The sequence below is a fragment of the Anguilla anguilla genome, chromosome 12 (genome assembly GCF_013347855.1).
Source record: "Anguilla anguilla isolate fAngAng1 chromosome 12, fAngAng1.pri, whole genome shotgun sequence".
In the NCBI taxonomy this organism is placed as follows: Eukaryota; Metazoa; Chordata; class Actinopteri; order Anguilliformes; family Anguillidae; genus Anguilla; species Anguilla anguilla.
This window is the reverse complement of record NC_049212.1, coordinates 39,086,115-39,099,054: the sequence shown is the minus strand read 5'-3', so window position 1 is coordinate 39,099,054 and position 12,940 is coordinate 39,086,115. Positions and strand designations below refer to the sequence as shown.

The following is a 12,940-nucleotide window of genomic DNA, read 5'->3' as shown; positions in this document are numbered from 1 at the left end:
CAAGACTCGCGTGAAGGAGGAACGAAGAATCTCCGCCCTTTGTAAACTCGGCTCAAATGCTACACATTTAGATCGGGGTTTTATGTCACATCCTCAAGGATCCAAGTTTTCCATTCACGTATTCGCTATCTTTTTACTACGGTAAAAAAAAAAAACGTTTCAGCTAAGAGCGGAATTCTTGTCCGCCGCATTTTTTTGATGGTGCAAGATGAGACGCTGACATCGACGACATTCGCGCTGAGGTGACGTCGTCGACAGCCAAAGTGTCAGGGGAGGGGGAAAGAGTCTTTATCTGTTAAGGTTGGAAGAGAGCCGCATCCAGATTGCATCTCTTCCCTTTAATGATATGACTCAGCATGCAGCTCATTCCGAGTATCGCTGCACACAGCCAGTCCGCAAACAGGCTTGTTTCTAACGTGTCCTAATTGATCAGTTTCCGACTTTGTTAATACAACGTTAGCTTTCATATTAAAAATATATAAATATATATTTGTATTTGTTTTACACTGAGGATATGTATGACATTTTTTTGCACTCTTCTGAAAGCTCCCTCTTTTTCTCTCACCCCTCTCTTCCCTCACTTTCCTCAAACACACTCCTTTTTTGGCACTTGTTTTGAAGGAGAGCTGAACCTTCACAGCTCTTGAAAAATCTCTTCTATTTACACCCATAACTATTCGAGCCTCTGCCATTTTTGTTATAATCTTCAATTCTTACACAACAAAACGTTCAGTGTAACATCCACTCAAATAGATTACGTTTCACTCTATCATACTTTTATCTCTAATAGAGTATATTGTCCATACTTGACTCCTATTAACACTGGTGGTAGTCAATACACCCACAGGGATTTAGCTGGGTGACAATTCAGATCACCTGGCATATCAGTGGTTGGTGACCCCCCCCCCTCTAAATGAGGACCCTCCTGGGGGGGGGGGGCTTTTTGCCCTTGGGTGCTCATCCCTCCATTGCCACGGTGAGGTTTCCATGGCAAGGTCTCCTGTCTTCTGCAAATCCTTGGAGTGAAACCTACAGGGCAACCCTCATCAGCGAAGCCCTCTGCCAAAGGTAAGCCAGTCGCTGTCAGCCACAGACAGGAGAGAGCGAGAGAGAGAGAGAGAGAGATAGAAAGGGAGGGAGAGATGGAGAGATGGAGAGAGAGAGGGAGAGAGACTGATAGAGAGGGAGGGAGGCTGTGTCCCTTCCCTGACCACACCGCTGAGATTACTGCCAGCTCTATTAATCATGACGCTATCTCTGTTCTTAAAACAGGCTTTAATGTCTCGCGTGCCGCTGGATCAGACGCTGAAGGAGGCTGCGTTGCTGGTCCTGGGCCATTTGTGGGGCGCCCCTCACCCCTTATTCCAGTCCAGTTCTTTTCTTAAATTCTTCCCTCTGTCTCCCCCAGAATCTGCGTCAGCCACGTAGTTATAACCCGATGACGTCTTTGTGTGAATCCGTGAACGTGCAAACCGCTAACTGCGACCCTTATTCTCTCCAGGTGAGATGTCCTGTCCAGGTGAATCCTTAGCCCAGGTGAGTCTGGTGAGCTGCTGAGTATTCCGGAAGGGGGATGGTGGGGTGGGGGTTGGAGGGTGGGCATAGGGTTGGAGTTTGGGGAGCGGGGGAGTGGTGGGGGGGGTGGGGGGGTTAAAGAGGGATATTGGGGTGGGGATGGGGGTCCTTTAGGGGGGCTTCCCAGACAGGTAGGAGATGAGGGCAGCGACGGCGCAGGCGTACGTGATGATGCCGAAGATGATGGACAGCACGGAGAGCCAGAGGGCCTGACGAGACGCCACACTGGCGCCCTGGAAGTCCCCCTGCGCCGACGCCTTATTGGTCTGCGGGGGAGAGAGGGGGCGGAGTCAGAACAGAGTCGGTGTTTTGGCGAAGCCGCGCGGCGATAAAACTGTCGCTCCCGAATAGGTACATTCACTTCACCGTCACCTGTGTGTTCCTTTTACCTGGATTTATTCGGGTTATTTTGCTTTCTCTGCCTCTCCTCTCTTTCTCTTGCCCTCTCCCTGTTTCTCTCTCTCCCTCCCTCTCTCTCTGTTTCTCTATCTCTCTCTCTCTCTCACCCCTCCCCCTCTCTTTTGGTCAGTGCTCAGTATCGGAAATCTATCACCTGAGGCTGCTTGTTATGACTGTAATTAAACCTTAACGAAGGCCATCGATCTGAGCCCATGCGCCCTGAAGTGTTGTTGGTTAGCCGTGCATTGTGGGTAATGGAAAGTTTTGCTCAGATCTATAGTAATTTCCGCTCAGTGACTGACAGTGAGAGGGAGAGGTGAGAATGCGAGTATTGCTTGTTGTTAGACTATTCTGGGCCAGTGGAATGCTACATTGTTCCTGTTTCATCCAGTGAATCTTTTCATAGCTTTTTTTTAAAATTTAGCTTGTTATGAAGTAATTTTCTTTTTCCTTTTATTCTTTGATATTTGTGCTTTCTTGTTCTATTCTGAGAGCGAGAGAAGAGAGAGACAGGTGCTAAGAGAGAGAGGGAGGTGCTAAGAGCAGGAGGTGCTGAGAGAGGGAGAAAGAGGGAAGTGCAGAGAGAAAGGGAGGGAGGGAGGCGTGAAGAGAGAGGGAGAGAGGGGGAGGTGCTAAGGGAGAGAGAAAGAGAGAGGGAGGTGCTACGAGAGGGAGGTGCTAAGAGAAAGGGAGAGAGAGAGAGAGGGAGGTGCTAAGAGAAAGGGAGAGAGGAAGGTGTGGAGAGAGATGGAGGTGCTAAGACAGGGAGAGAGGGAGGTGCTACGAGAGGGAGGTGCTAAGGGAGAGAGAAAGAGAGAGGGAGGTGCTAAGGGAGAGAGAAAGAGAGAGGGAGGTGCTAAGACAGGGAGAGAGGGAGGTGCTAAGGGAGAGAGAAAGAGAGAGGGAGGTGCTAAGAGAAAGGGAGAGAGGAAGGTGTGGAGAGAGATGGAGGTGCTAAGACAGGAAGAGAGAGGGAGGTGCGAAGAGAGGGGGAGGGAGGGAGAGGGAGGTGCTAAAACAGAGAGAGAGAGAGAGAGGGAGGTGCTGAGAGAGAGGGAAAGAGAGGAACGTGCTGAGAGTGAGAGAGACTCACCAAACATTAATGCTCTTTGTGCCTTTTTGCAGTTCTGCTGCTGTAATCCCCCTAAATGTCCCTGTAATCCCGGCTAAATCGCAGGCGCAATTACGCCACTGCGTGACCCTGCCGAAAACCTCCCTCTCTCTCCCGGACACCGTGCGGCAGGACAGCGGCTCCCACACAGGGGCCGGGACCCACGGGTGAGTCACTGAGGTCAGCCCCGAAATGACGCGCACGAAAAGGACCTTACTCTACCTAACACTGGGTCCACTGACACTCAGCTCTTAGGAGCTCCTGTGTGTGTAACATGCACATGCGCATACAGCCGGGGTGGGGGCTTGGGGGGCCATCTTTCAATGCCAATATTTGCTCTTAATTATGCAATCAGCCCAATAATATAATATAAGTGGTTTAGTATTTTAGCTAAACATACTGATGAATTGTGTCACGTTTAGCTAATTGAGCCGAGGGGTGGGCAGTTTTTGTAAACAAAAACCTACGTGCACACCTGCTCTCCAGGAAAGGATCTGCCCACCACTGCTTGATTTATTGGTTTACAGTTAGGTTTCCTGTAATCTCATTGGGTCTACTAAGTTTAAACTGTTGCCGTGACATTGGCCAATGGTTGGCATTGGTTTGCATCAGTTGACTCCAGTTTTAGCCCCGCCTACATGAGGTGATGATTGGTGAGAGGAAAGAACGGACCGACGATTGATTGGCAAAGCTGCACTCCCCAGTAGTGGGGGGGCTCTCTGATGTGATCTCACATCGGGAAGCCAACCTGTTCGGGATAATTAGCACTGTAAAGACTGACAAGCGGGGGCTTCTGTCCGCTTCATTCACAGAGGGCTCGGAAGACAGGATGTACGGCTTCACGACCAAGCGCTCGCACATTCTGTCTTTCAGTCACGACCGTGCAATATGTCGTTTCTCTTCCTTCCCCTCATTGCCTAATTCATTCTGTTTTTCCCTGTCTGTTGACACTCCCATCTGTTCCTTTTCTAATTCCATCTGTCACTCTGGAATCATTTCATATCAGCCAGCCCCCCGTCACAAAATACAATGTAGAATTCCTTTGATGCTGGTCTGGTCATGTAGATGGCCAGAGTATTTATTTGTTTTTTTTTCAAATCTGATGCAGAAAATGCAGGACGGGGTCTAAATATTTAGATCTGTCAACACTGGCTGTACTTACCTTTTGGGAAAGGTAAAAAGCAGCGATCCCCAGCGGCCAGAAGCAACAGAGCATGGAGAAGAACGCCAGTCCCAGGTAGTCCTGCGGGATCATTAGCGGGAAGTCGCTCTCGCTGTCCGTGTCGCTGAAGTCTTCGCTCGAAGAGTCCTGACAAGACAACAGATGCGCGCAGATGTTAGGCTGTGTTTGTACTTACTCCTGCTGATTAAAAAAAAAAAAAATTTTTGTTATAAAAGAACGCATTCTCTCGCAGAGTCGGAGGTCAATTCCATTTCAGTTCAGCAAGGTCAGGGACTAACTGAAAAAAAAATCTGACCATGAATTTGAAAAAAACAAACAAAAACAAAACAAACAAAAAAAACAATACCAATGATCATCTATGAGGATTTTCAATTAATTAACTGACTTCGAAATTAGTTTCCTAATTTGACTGAATTATCAGTCTTGAGAAATACAGCAGTCATTTGCTAGAGCACTCATAACTAGGCTACACAAGAAAACTATTAGCTGTGACATGTTTAGGCTGATTAAACTGTCAATGTTGCCGTTGTTGTTCTGCGGTTTCGAAGTTGTTCTGTACAATGACTTTACTGGTACCTAAAATAACATGACGGAATGAGGTTATTACACGTGTAGATTAGCTGCGGGCTAAGTATGAATCACGTTTATGGAAAAAGCCAGGTTGTCAGTCAACACCCGATTTTGTTTTGTGCCAGTGTTTTTTTTTTTTTTACATCATCTTTTGTATTTTCTAATAGATGAGGTGCATTGAGTATTCACCTCACCCAGCCTTATGCAGAACCACCCCCACGCCTACCCTCCGCTCACCAAGCCCCCCTCGAACCAGCCAATCCTGCCAACGGCTTTCTTTGTCAGCTATTAAGATTAAAAGGAAAACAGCAGAGACGGAATTAAATTTGCGGCATCACGTAATGCATTTCAAAGAGTAGCTCTGGGATTTATTTATTTATTTTTGCGTGGGTAGCTGGGACATTCACTCACAGTGTGGTCTTTTAGTCGTTTTTTTTTTTTTTGAACGCGCGTGCTCTGCCTTGTAAATCAATCGCCTCTGTTTCAGTTGGTGTCAGTTAGCCATCGGGTTCGCTTTAGCGGCCGCCAGCCATGATGAAGTAGCCTATGGCCACGGTCTCCAGGGAAAAGAAATTATTTATTGACGAGCGTGAAGTCAGCTTGGGTAAAGACCCGAGGTCGCACGGACCACACCAGAGGGTGTCACTGTTAACAGCGTGTTCACTTTATTGATCTTATTTAACTCGCTCCCGGTTACCATGGTGGCGGTAAGAGGGAATTTATTATTTCTTTTTTGGTTTCACAATGAAGGGGTGATCCTGCCTGCTTTTCATGAATAATATCAGAAAAGAAAATGTTTGTGTGTCTTCGGATCTAGAGTTCTTTTGCATTTCTACACAGTAAAATGTTCAGTGTTAATTCAACTCTGACACAGTACACAAGTCTATCTGTGTCTGTGAGAGTTATTTTAACACTGAACATTTTGCTGTGTTCCCCTCTCTTGAATGTACATAGAGCAGGGATGTCAGAATCCTGGCCAGTGGAGTTGCATTGTCTCCTGTTGTTCGGTGATTTATTACTTGAATTTATATAATAATAACTGACTGGCTAAAGAGCTATACATTAGGGGTTTGTGGTGGTGCATTGCTTCAGAAACAGTGCTTTCCCATCAGACCCTTGAGTGAAGTGGTGCACTTAACATGATTGCCTGAGCAGATACCCGACACTGTAAAATGGGCAGTGTGTCAAAAAAGTGAGCGACGGCCATTTTCCACAACACTTCAATGCTGAGAAGTTATACACCTGTAATAAATCGTCAATAACTGTGTTATGCGCAATTTAACAAATTAGAGACGATGCCAGCCAAACATTGATAAATGTTAATAAATGCATACCATGGAAACGGTCTTGATTTCTGAAATTCCGCACTGCTCAGATGCCACAATAATTACTTTAACGCTGTGTGGACTATTCTCGATCTGCCAACTCCATCTTAATTACACATTTACAAACACTTTTTGAACATCTGCCAGGATCAGTACAGGATCCTGTCTGACAGGATCAACTGTGCATTGTTAAATAATGCATAAAGCAGTTATTAATAGCTTCCATCAGTGGGATTAAACCCTGTTTCATGACCGACATTGGCTGTCTGTAGTCTGTGTGATAAAATACTAAACGCACCAATAGCTTGCGATGATCTATTCTTATTGCATGTTTGTTTGTGCTGGTGCTGTTTTTTTTTTTTTTAGTTTTGTGCTTTACCACATGGGCACTGTGTTCGTTTAATGACTGGCCATGATTGATCCTTTTACTCAGTCGGGAGCGTAACGTCACTGCCTTTCCCACGAAGCTTCGTGTTTATCACTCATTAGCGATCGCTCCACCGCTGCACCTGACTCGTCTCAATTAGCCGCTAAACGACCCCTAATTACGCACAGCTGCGTGCGCTTGTCGATTTGCATTGCTGCACATGGCTACTGGCATTTAAGTCCTTTAATTCAGCTGAACTGACTACACAGTAAAAATGCTCAGCCTTAAATCAACTCCTGTTGGACCTACTGGACTCATATGTACTCTGTTAGAGCTGAATCAGCCTCGCGAGCCAGTCTTTTTTCACTTCGTTCAAGAGTTGAATTAGCACGGGGCATTTTACTGTGCATGTGTCTGTAAATCATTGATGTTTTGTAGTGACCAAATATGATCTATCAACTAGCCTAGTAAAATGGAGATTTTTACATATTGCAAAGAGAAAAAGTATGAAAGTACAAATGTTAAAGTATTGTAAAAGAATATATTTAAAAATGCAATAGTTGCATGAATAAGTGGTATTTGAAACAAAATGTTGAAATTGGAGTGAAAAATAAAAAGTGGTAGAATGGTAATTTTCTAAAATTGGCTGAAGAGCAAATACAGAGTATTATTATCTGGTTCAGATATCACAATATCTAATATTAGACTGGTGATTAGAATAGGGAGAGATTCTGATAATTTCTCCCTATTTCTCAATAAAATCAACATATTCTCTGGACATGATCAAAAACATGTAACAGACCATTTGGTGCATTATATTTGCCTATTGAATTGAACAATTGTCATCTGGTAAAGCTGTTATTTTGGACTGATACCCATATTACAGTAAGAAACGCACATCTGAGCATCCATCTTGGCTTAGAATTTGCAACAACCAAGAGATTTTCCAGAGTCTTTCATGCTAATTTAGGAAATTTAAATCCATCTATTTGAATCCAACAGGCATTCAAGGTAATTCTCTTCACGTTCCTTCCTTTAGGAGCACAGTAAAATTCTCAGCATCACCACTGATATAGAGTATACTGTGATAAAGTACACTTGATCCCTGCTCTGTCAAGCTCTGTCAGAGTTCATTAACAGCTGATCATTTTACTGCGTGCTGTCCGATTCTGAATTACCCTACAACCAGCATTAGACTCAGTCAGAACCCATAAAAAACAAAATGGGAGGGCATACCTGTTTCAACAAATAGCATTCTTGCTGGGGTAGAAATATTCACTTTCAAAAAAAATATGAGTATGTGTTTATTTTGATTTGGACTTGAACCAACTAGTCTTTCATTAATATTATTGAGGGATTTTAGCACGTTCTGTTCATTTGTTGACCGCACTGCTGTAAGGCAGACTGAAAGACTGGACACCTGGAAAATTCTTAACATGGAGGCATGGGAACTGGGCCTGAGAAACCGCACCAGTATGGGAGGAACTTCCTTTACGGCAGGTCGTAAAACCATTAGGCCGAGGCTCCTGTATCCTGCAAGATGGATTACGACCTCCTGAACTCCAGGGCAGAAGTGAGTCAGGACACCTTCCTTTTTCGTTTACTCCAAACAAGGGATCTCATACAGAAACCATACAGAGCTGGAAAGATACATTTTTCTTTTCAGAGCACTGTATAAAGGAAACTGTGAAAACTTTCTGCAAATACTCTGCATTATGTTATCATTGAGATATTGTTTGTCTGATGTAATATATTGTATTAGAGTAACATAATCACAATATACTGGATAAATGTAATATCAATATTAATACACGTACTTTACCTGACTTAGGTTAAAGGTGTATATTGTAGGTATTGCTACAATCAGAATTCAGGGATCTGTTTGGTTTTTAAATATTCATTTAATTAGTAGAACTGTGAAAAGGGAGGTTTCATGACAAAGAGTGTAGCTGCGCAAGATTTACACTGCCGTGAATGTAATAATCTTTACCCACAATGCCTTTGTCCTTGTAGCGGTTGTGATTGGCTCCTCCTGTGCTTTGTCATATTGGCTTTTTGAGTCACCCTGAATACAATACGTCCATCAGATTAATCATAACTTAATGTTAATTATGAATAATGATCCTACTACTTCTACTTATATTAATAACAATAACAAAACTAATGATAATAATAACTCTGATACCGTGTAATCAAGTTTAGATCAACCAGTGAATGAAAACAGCTTTTTCAATACTAATATTCATGTTACCATTTAAGTTATTTCTTTAGTTCATACTAACGGCCACCCTCGTATCACATGAGGACAGCTGGCTGGAGTCCCAGGCAACAGGGCGACAGAGAGGAGGGGCTTCACCACCACAGTACTGAGTGGGTTCCCCCGTTCTGTCACCGTGGGAACCGGCTGCGGGTTCCACCTGGTCACTAAGATAAGCGCGTGTTAGCATTCCGCACCATAACAAAACTGCGGAATGAGAACAGATCAGAGGCTGACGGGCTCCAGCAGCGAAAAATGTGCAGAAGAAGATATGATATGGGGGCTCTGTGCATTCCAGGAGCTCAAAGGAATATGAGCATTTGTAAGAGATTTACTCATTCTTATTTCACTGAACAGGATTGACTATGTATATATATTTTTTTTTTTTCACAAGTGCATAAATTCTATATTACTTATATATCAGATTATTTTCATTCCAAACCTTTCACAAAACGTATAGCCCGAAACATCGTTGTTATTTGTTCCATTGAATATGCCTGTCATGTTATGATTTGGTTGCTTGTTGTTGTGGTCTGAAAACTGTCACCATAAGGATTTACATAATGAAGTGTGACAGGCGATCGCTTGACTTGATAACTGCTGCTTGTGGATGCATGCTTGAGTGCACTTGCAAAACGCATCAGGAGCACTACCTCGTAATCGTGCAGCAGGTCGTCCTCGTCGTCCATGTTGTAGGACACACTGTGGACATCCCTCATCTCCCTGAGCAACTTCCTGTCCAGAGGGGAAGTGGGCCCGAGGTCAACGAAGGTCGTTTCCAGGTAGTCCTTACTGTGCAGGCCGAGGGACTGAGGGTTGCCCCATATTGACGCTGGGGGGTAAAAGGGCTCCAGCGTTTTGGGCAAGGAACACGGGTCCAGGAACTGCTGTTGATGGAGCTCTTTGGGCCCGCAGTAACTCCTCCAGGCCACTGGGGGCAGTGTGTTCTCCTCCTCACATCTCACCAGGATGCCCTTGAACAGCCCGCCGCCGCCACCACTTGTACCGCTGCCATTTCCGCCGCAGTGTGTGGGGCTGGCGGGCAGCAGGGGGTGCTCCAGCTCATCTAGACTCTCCATTCTGCTCTAGAAATGGCGGTTTGAACGGATTTGACGTCATCAACCGTCATCAACCGGTGATCGTGCTCCTGCTCTCTGTACTCCTCTGTATGCAAACAGTCAGCTGAGTTCAGTGCCAGGGCTGGAAATGATCCATGGATAATGGCAACAATGCAATAATGATTGACTTTCTTCTTATTGTTCTCAAACCAGATTCTGATACAGCGCCAGCTCAGACTAGCAGAAAGGTAAAATGTTTTTTTATTTCCTGATGTGTAATGTGTCAATCACAGAGTATTTACAGAGCGTTCGCTGCTGTACAAATGTTTGAACAGTGCCACAAGATTCCTTTCTCTCCGCATATCAAAACATATTCTTGAGTCGAGCCCAAAGACTTTGTGACTTCAATCGAAATGTATATTTGAATGACAAAATATTCTGTTTAACAAAGGTAGAACAGTAGTGTAGTCCACAAAAAAAGACCAAAAAGGACAAGGTCCTTTCAAGGGCTCGTATACTTATCTTGATTTAGAATTATGGACACAGCCCTTAATGTGAATAGCGAGGTTCACCTTGAGAAACTTAACTGGATTTTTAAAAACCTGTCATTTCATGAAGATACTATTTCAAAAGTAGAAAATTGAACCCTGAAAGGAAAGTCTTGCTGTCCTTTGATATCAGGTATATATATTCTCTGTCAGTCAGAACAAATAGCAAAACATTCACAGACACAAGAACCTTGGAAGGCTGAGACAAAAGATCAGAACTGAAGTACTGAAAAAATGCTGTTGAGGGGATCGCCTAAAGCAGGAAGCTGTTTTGGGGTACAGCCACCCCCCCTCCCCCCACCCTCCTCCACCTGACTACTTCTCCTTCAACAGGATCCAGGAAATGAGAGCATCAGACTCCTTGGTTGTGTTCTTCAGGCACGCAGTAGGTAATTTGTTGTTTGTGGGAAAGCGATGTTGATGAGCAAATCGGCGATCTCTGGTATTGATTTCTCGGGCCTGAGTTCGCTCCCCTGCGAGGCGAGCTCTCCGCAGGGACGTATATTTTTAATGTGCCCCGGGCGCGGAGCGAGAAGCGTTTCGGTCAGGACGGGGGAAGGTGTCCACTGCGGTTCTGTCTGGCAGTCCCCAGTGCCTCTTCAGGTCAAGCGATGCTGTTGGAAAAAAGAAGAAAAAATACCGTTAGAAATGACTTCATTTAAAAAAAAAATTAAAAAAAAACTGACATGGAATCTTGTGTCTTCACTTCCACGATTGATTTATATTAAGAAATCCGAGTCAGGTGTACCAGGTGCAGGGAGTTGGGGATGGAGGTGGGGGGTGGAGGTGGAGGGAAGAGGGAGTTTTTGCCCCCGGCGATGATGTGGAGTCTATTCTGGGATCCTGTCTGACACAGCGCTGCTGCTGCTGTTCCCCCAAAAACAGCAGGAGGAGCAGCTAAAGCAAACGTCTAGGTAGGGCACCTGCCCGAGCGTTTAAAGGGGACGTGATTAGAATGTTGTTAACTGAACATTCCAACGCTGATGTAGCAATCGCTACCAATGGTCGAATGCAATGGAGTTCTAGAACACTGAGTTTTGGAATTTTGGGGGGGGGGGAAAAACATATGAAAAAAAAAAACCTACTCTTCTAATTGGTTGAAGGGGTTGAGCCCCATTGCATTAGACGCTCAGGCAGGAACAGTGGGACACATCCCTGCATATATAATGCCTGGGGAAATGGCTTTCGCTTCCCCGTCTTTTCAGCTGCGATGACATCAAAAGCAGTGAATTCTTTTCTTACACTGACCATCCTCCTTTTCTCCATTACTTCCCCCTTTTCTATTAGATTGTGTGTAAAGGACCTGCAGGCAGTTCCTGTCTATAGGTCCCTGGACTTCCTCTGGTAACTGGATTGAGTCCTGCTGTAATGGATAGAGCTAGGCGTGTGGAGCACACAGGCCCAGTGGCTATCAGGAGACGCTCACACACCGACTCAACTCTCAGACAGTCTCGCTGGTGTCCACAGAGCCGGCTCTAGAATTTTGGTGGCCCTAAACAAGAAACATGGACAGGGATGGAAGGAGATTTATAGGCGATCTTGGACCCAGAAACCGGCACAAGAACAATAGCACTGAAAAAGAGCCATTGGCTCCCTTTGAACACTGACTTTTTAAAAGTCTTCCAAAAAACATTTAAAACCTGAAGTGTGTGGCCCCACCGTGGCTGTTGCCCTAAACAACGCCGTAGACCCTTAGAACGCTTGTGCCAGCAGCTGGCTCTGGGTGTCTGCCTGCTTCTCACCGGCCAGGGTGAGGAGTCAGTTTTGGGTTTTGGGGCGTGTGTCCCCCTGTCTGTGGCCCTCTTGGACACTTTGTTTATTACCTTGGGCTCCACTCTGCAGTCCAGAAACACCTAAAAGGTGATAAATCCCACATAATTTGTGCTTCCAAATGGGATGGCCCTCCTCAGAGAGGGGAGCTCCACCAATCACGGACCATGCTGAGAACGACCCACTGAACAACGCAGATGGCGATTGGTGGACTCTTTCTACGCTACAGCCAACACAGAACATTCACACAAATGTTGCTGCCACGTAGAGCTAGCGTCCTAGCACTGACAAAACATTCCGGTAACGTTGTGAGAACATTTTTTTTTGTTGTTGTTGTTTTTGTTTTGTTGTGCTAGCTGGGTCTGATCATTCCCACACGGATTCCCCAGGAGTGCAGCCAGAAAGCACATTCTGCGTTTGTTTTAAAAAAAAAACAAAACAAATCTGGACAAATTAAAGCCTCGTCTCAGCGAAACGCCGTTCCTCTTCACGGAACCTTCCGGCGTCCTCTCCGCCCCACCAGCCCTCCGTGCCTGTCCCAGCACCTCCAGAGGACGCGCTGACCGCGGGCCCCAGGGTTAACAGCGCTCTTAATTTACGGCGTGGAGCGGCGATGCTCCACTGAGGTGGGCGGCGGGGCTTCGTGCGAGCGGCCTAATCCTCAGATAATGGCTCCAGAGGAACTCAGTCTAGGCTAAAGGAAGTGCTCGACGGAGCGCGTAAGCCTCCAAAAGCCAATTAGTCCTTCGATAGCAGACACCGACCAGCCACCACGAA

General features: G+C 45.4%; 1 long non-coding RNA gene across 2 annotated transcripts; it reads left to right on the top strand.

The window, feature by feature from the left end:
- The first annotated feature begins 904 nt into the window (after positions 1–904).
- LOC118209601 lies at positions 905–10,797 on the top strand. 2 transcript variants are annotated; one of them, XR_004761743.1, is made up of 5 exons: positions 905–1,536; positions 1,690–1,926; positions 3,100–3,252; positions 4,194–10,093; positions 10,727–10,797. It is a non-coding gene; the product is annotated as an uncharacterized LOC118209601 (long non-coding RNA). The 2 variants fall into 2 exon arrangements; XR_004761742.1 differs by lacking the exon at positions 10,727–10,797 and having other exon boundaries at positions 905–1,068; positions 1,502–1,536; positions 4,194–7,398.
- The last annotated feature ends 2,143 nt before the right edge of the window (positions 10,798–12,940 follow it).